The sequence below is a fragment of the Cibotium barometz genome, chromosome 59 (assembly GCF_041138505.1).
Source record: "Cibotium barometz isolate CiBa-2024 chromosome 59, ASM4113850v1, whole genome shotgun sequence".
Taxonomy (NCBI): Eukaryota; Viridiplantae; Streptophyta; class Polypodiopsida; order Cyatheales; family Cibotiaceae; genus Cibotium; species Cibotium barometz.
Window position 1 is genome coordinate 19,161,630 of NC_141104.1, and position 7,250 is coordinate 19,168,879.

Consider the following 7,250-nt stretch of genomic DNA (forward strand, 5'->3'; position numbering starts at 1 on the left):
TTAGCCAACCGCCCAACCACTGTAGTGATGGGATCCAATTAATAATTTGGTTAGGTTTTGTCCCGGGTACCAAGAAAAAGAGTTCCAAGGCCCCATAGCCGGAAGTTCATGCAAAAATAAAACTAGTCACACCACTTACACACCCAATATGAAATTGCCTTTTCACAGATTCAACCAGTTTTAAAACAATCCTTTAATAAAACCATAGTATCACTGACCACCATCTTCCAATTTATCCAGTTGATTCTTAATTTTCCCATCATTTCTTCATCAGAGTATCTATGGCATCATTGGCAACTAGGACGCTCACCACCTGTCCACTCAGGGGCCGTTTCCTAGTTCCTAGCCCATAATACTCGGCAATATAATCATTTATTAAGATGGACTCTCGTTGAAGATCAGCAAGATCAACCAACAGATCCATATAAAGAGCCATGGACTCATCCATTGAAGACCAGCAAGGTCAATCAACCAGATCCATGCCCGGTTTCAGAAAACAACTCTTACTCCTTGTTCCAATATCTTCCTCGACCATGCGTGGGTATCCTAGGTGACCCAGAGCCCGAGCACCGTATGGTCAGCACCCTCTAGGATTCTTCGCAGGTGACCTAGGGCTTCACTCATAGGCCGCTTCCTTGGCCCCTCATCCAGCATACCGGAAGCTCACCATTTTAATCAAACCGAGGCTGGTCAAGACCTCGATCGACCTTGCTACGCGAGACGTCCTCCATTGACTCTCCGTCGGCAGTTGCAACTTTATCAGTTAGGTCTACGACCTTAATCACAAGACGGTCAAAATGCTTTCCCAGCATTCTTGACATAAAACAGTTATTTACAAACAGCATTTACAAACAGTTTACAAATACAGTTTCTATATTATTCTCATTTTTCCATATTATCCCTCATCAACCCACATTACTTATTCCACATTCCATTTATATGTGTACTCATCCAATCACATCATTTTCCATCTCCTCACTTTAGATTCCTTCACATCACATATCATATATTCACATCCATACATCTACGTCTACATGCATACACCCACCTCCACATTCTCATCCACATCTATGCATCTACACCTACATGCATACATCTACATCTCCATTCACATCCACATCTATACATCTACATCTATATGCATATATCCACATCTCCATTCACATCCACATCTATACATCTACATGCGTACATCCATCTCCACATTCACATTCACATCCATACATCTACATCTACATGCATACATCCACCTCTACATTCACATCCACATCTATACATCTACATCTACATGCATACATCCACCTCCACATTCATATCTACATCTATACATCTACATCTACATGCATACATCCACATCTCCATTCACATCCACATCTATACATCTACATCTACATGCATCCATCCACATCTCCATTTACATCCACATCTATACATCTACTTCTACATGCATACATCCACATCTCCATGCATACATCCACCTTCACATTCACATTCACATCCATACATCTACATCTACATGCATACATCCATCTCCACATTCACATCTACATCTTTACATCTACATCTACATGCATACATCCACCTCCACATTTACATCCACATCTATACATTTACATCTACATGCATACGTCCACATCTCCATTCTCATCCACATCTATACATCTACATCTACATGCATACATCCACATCTCCAATCACATCCACATCTATACATCTACATCTACATGCATACATCCACATCTCCATGCATACATCCACATCCACATTCACACTCACATCCATACATCTACATCTACATGCAAACATCCACATCTCCATGCATAGTAAAATTCTTTTAATTAATCTAGGATGATAGTTCCTAGAATATGGTAGGAAATCCTCTTTTCATGCTTTGAATGAAATTATTTTATGTGTATATTTTTATAAAATTTTGCCATAGCTCCGCTACTATAACTAATAAATCTCAATTATTTTAAAAGATAGGTTATCTTTAAGGGAATGATTAGAATGATCCCTAATTGGATCATTAACCCTTAATGGATTAAATAAAAAATAATCATAAACTAAAAGCATAGATTAAAAAAAACTATTACTTTATTCTCAAGCATAGATTAATCTTGGATTAAAAAAAAGCTTTATGAAAAGCTTCATTTGGATTGAGAATGGGTAATGAGTATGACCATTTCTTAATAAGTGAGAGAGAGAGAAAAAAAACCATTAGAATTAAACATAAATGGAAATTTATGTGATTCTTTACTATCATTAATTAATTAACTTCAAAAGCATTTCAAAAACCATATCAACTCTTCATCTTATGTGAGCATTTACTCATTTTTGGATACTCAATTTATTTCATTTTTTTGATATTACTCATAGTTTTTTACTAGTAAACCTTGTACATTTTCAACTCTTCATCTTATGTGAGCATTTACTCATTTTTGGGTATCTTCTTTTACAAATAGGATTTATCTCCTCCCTACACATGGATTGATGCTATTGGCCCATAGGAACCTTAATTGGACCATAATCCAAAAATTTCTGAAAATCTAGACCCTTAGACTAAGGTTCTTTATACCTATTTCCAATTAATTCCAATTGCACATTGGAAAAATTCTTTCTGAATTTTTGTTTCAGGGGAATTCATTTTAACAAGGTGAGTTATTTTTCTATCCAAAAATATTTATAATCTGAATATTCTCTCTGTAGAATCATTTTCTCTCTCTAGGCTAAAACAGTTAGAAACAAGGTCTTTATATTTCTGAAGAGGGATTGATTACAAGGGAAGATACTAGACATCAAAAAAGGGGTTGGGGGAGGAATCTTACATTCTACCCCACTTAAAAAATGCGAGATGTCCTCATCTCGTAAACTGGGATAATTTCGCAAGATGCACGAATATGAGACTTAGAGAAAAATTTTAATCAAGAAAAACCACCAAGAAAAGTCTTAAAGAGAGAAAGATTCAAAATAAGAACAAGATTTAAACTTTATTCATTCTCGAAACTTAAACAGTAACGATAGAAGAACTCTTTACACTTCCATAAGCTCGTCCATCATATGGTCACAAAAGCAGCACTCACAAGCTGCATAAGTATAGGGTAACTCATCTATGGGCATGATTCTGCTGGTTATTGCCGCACCTATCTCAGTGGTATGAGGTGATCTAACAAAAGGACCTCTGAGAGGCAAGCCAAAAACGGGGTAAAGGCATATCTTCTCATGAGGAAGAAAACACGCCAGTAAGAAGACCCACTCAAAAAATCCAAGATGCCTTGATCTCATGACGCAGTAGTATCGGGGACCCAAACCTAAGGCTTCAATAGCCATGGCCAAGTGGACATTGTTACGAAAGTGCTGCTGATCCCAGGGTGTTACCCTAGTTATGTCTTGATAGGTCCGCCATTTGGTCTGAGCTACAGAAGTTCCTAGGTGAGGAAAAAGTGAGCGCTCATACTGTTCTATAAAATCCTTCTTGATAGACTCACTTGCGTCTTGAAGGTGAGAAATCATCATGGATAAAACTAATTCCTGTTGCCAAGCCATGAAGGAGATTAAGCAGAAGGGAGATCGATGGAAGTAACATTACTGTGAGCGACAGTTAAAAGTTACGACTTATATAAAGGAAGGAGCTAGCGTAACTTAGAAGCCAACGGTATCTTGCCACTGAAGTTTTACCATCTTTCCTTGATTTGGGTTTGGCACATATTTCTATGAAATACATTAAGAACTTTGAGATGAGGAGGTAAAAGAAGCTTGTAGGTTAAGTCACCTACTTTCATTGAATTCAGATATAAGGCACACATTATCTGGGGGATAACTTCTTATACTTCCCAAGAGATAAAGAATCTTTTGGGTCATACTCGAACGAAAACCAAAACCTTGGTATCCAAAACACCGATTTTTACTTCTGAATTCATTGTTCTGAATCCTTAAAACAGGCGTGACTCCTGAGAAGTATTCTAGGGAAAGGGTTTTCTTTTTTCTAAACAGAAACTTTCTTTTATTTTAGAGAGGGAATAATTATAAGATCAGAAAGGGAGATTCTTACTCCTGTATACCTCGAAGGCTTGGGGAGGAGTCTTACATTCTACCCCACTTAAAAAAGTGCGAGATGTCCTCATCTCGCAAGGTAGAGGACAGCTCTTTTTCTTAAGATCCAATTTTATTCTGGGGTTCCTTATATTCTGGTCAACCCAACAGAACACTGGGATAATATATCCCTTATATAGAACTCATCATTAAATAACAATTCATTCATATCTTTAACATGATAATGGTCCATTAGACCGAAAAGTTTCCTTCGGAACATTCCTCCACGGAAGTTCCAGTTAAGCAAGTTCTCAATTTGACATCCCTTAACTTGATCTACCGGTCAAGTATTAACAGTAGCAGCACAACCCACTAATCTCATAGTGATTTGCTGAATTCATTATCATCATTCTAGTTATGAATATCATCACAGGGACTCGTCCCATTAATCCTCATTGTGGTTTTGTTTAGATTATTATATTTCAACTAATTTCAGAAATCATCATTTTTCAATCAGAATAATTCTCAAACAGAATTAAAAATCATATCAACCACATTCAAAATCATCATCTGGATAGCATTAACACTTATAATTTCAAGTCTTAGATTTACTCCTATATATACCGTCAGTAAAGAGCTGCAGTTATACTCTCGGTATATACGGTCGTCACGGCCCTTGGAATTGTAAGGTAAATACCATCATGTCTAGGTCTCAAGCAAGTCAGGGATTCTATATAATTGCGGTATTTCCATGTGGAGACCCAATTACCAAATTACGAATTTTAGTTTGAATATCAAATTGTATGAATAATATCACATAATTACAACCTTTTTTTTGTGCTTCCTGATAAATTTTTGACATATTTGGTTTCTCAGTTGATCTTTATTAGCCAAAGGCTCTGATACCAACTGTGAGATCCCTGTTCCCACGGAGCAACAGATTGGGGGTACTAGCAGCGGAAGTAGCACTTCTCGCGCGGGACATGGGTCCCACATTCGGAGCCTCGCTCACGGATATCCGGATAAGAGACTAATCCGTCGGTTGTTCCAAAACCGAACCCGAAAAAACTTCCTTTACCGGAAAGCACGGGCGATTCCACCAGGATAACTTTTTACTCTAACGTAGTCAAGATCATTTCTGATCGAGCTGATCCAATTGCATCTATAAGATACTTGGTCAGATCAAGGAAGAAACTTGCACTTGGATCATTGGGATCAACGCTTTTTTCCCCATTCAAGAGGCACAGCCGTTGATTCCTATCCATAGAACAATTACTGTCCGGGATTTACTTTATCTATCGTAATAACAGAATTTTTGAGTCTCGATTTACGGATCCATCAGTCCAGCCTAACCCCATCCAGTCCCATGGGTTAGCCAACCGCCAACCACTGTAGTGATGGGATCCAATTAATAATTTGGTTAGGTTTTGTCCCGGGTACCAAGGAAAAGAGTTCCAAGGCCCCCTAGCCGGAAGTTCATGCAAAAATAAAACTAGTCACACCACTTACACACCCAATATGAAATTGCCTTTTCACAGATTCAACCAGTTTTAAAACAATCCTTTAATAAAACCATAGTATCACTGACCACCATCTTCCAATTTATCCAGTTGATTCTTAATTTTCCCATCATTCCTTCATCAGAGTATCTATGGCATCATTGGCAACTAGGACGCTCACCACCTGTCCACTCAGGGGCCGTTTCCTAGTTCCTAGCCCATAATACTCGGCAATATAATCATTTATTAAGATGGACTCTCGTTGAAGATCAGCAAGATCAACCAACAGATCCATATAAAGAGCCATGGACTCATCCATTGAAGACCAGCAAGGTCAATCAACCAGATCCATGCCCGGTTTCAGAAAACAACTCTTACTCCTTGTTCCAATATCTTCCTCGACCACGCGTGGGTATCCTAGGTGACCCAGAGCCCGAGCACCGTATGATCAGCACCCTCTAGGATTCTTCGCAGGTGACCTAGCGCTTCACTCATAGGCCGCTTCCTTGGCCCCTCATCCAGCATACCGGAAGCTCACCATTTTAATCAAACCGAGGCTGGTCAAGACCTCGGCCGACCTTGCTACGCGAGACGTCCTCCATTGACTCTCCGTCGGCAGTTGCAACTTTATCAGTTAGGTCTACGACCTTAATCACAAGACGGTCAAAATGCTTTCCCAGCATTCTTGACATAAAACAGTTATTTACAAACAACATTTACAAACAGTTTACAAATACAGTTTCTATATTAACTCTCATTTATCCAAAATTTTTTGAAAATCTAGACCCTTAGACTAAGGTTCTTTATACCTATTTCCAATTAATTTCAATTGCACATTGAAAAAATTCTTTCTGAATTTTCGTTTCAGGGGAATTCATTTTAATAAGGTGAGTTATTTTTCTATCCAAAAATATTCATAATCTGAATATTCTCTCTCTAGAATAATTTTCTCTCTCTAGGCTAAAACAGTTAGAAACAAGGTCTTTATATTTCTGAAGAGGGATTGATTACAGGGGAAGATACTAGACATCAAAAAAGGGGCTGGGGGAGGAATCTTACATTCTGCCCCACTTAAAAAATGCGAGATGTCCTCATCTCGCAAACTGGGATAATTTTGCAAGATGCACGAATATGAGACTTAGAGAAAATTTTAATCAAGATTAACCACCAAGAAAAGTCTTAAAGAGAGCAAGATTCAAAATAAGAACAAGATTTAAACTTTATTTCTTCTCGGAACTTAAACAGTAACGATAGAAGAACTCTTTACACTTCCATAAGCTCGTCCATCATATGGTCACAAAAGCAGCACTCACAAGCTGCATAAGTATAGGGTAACTCATCTATGGGAATGATTCTGCTGGTTATTGCCGCACCTATCTCAGTGGTATGAGGTGATCTAAAAAAAGGACCTCTGAGAGGCAAGCCAAAAACGGGGTAAAGGCATATCTTCTCATGAGGAAGAAAACACGCCAGTAAGAAGACCCACTCAAAAAATCCAAGATGCCTTGATCTCATGACGCAGTAGTATAGGGGACCCAAACCTAAGGCTTCAATAGCCATGGTCAAGTGGACATTGTTACGAAAGTGCTGCTGACCCCAGGGTGTTACCCTAGTTATGTCTTGATAGGTCCGCCATTTGGTCTGAGCTACAGAAGTTCCTAGGTGAGGAAAAAGTGAGCGCTCATACTGTTCTATAAAATCCTTCTTGATAGACTCACTTGC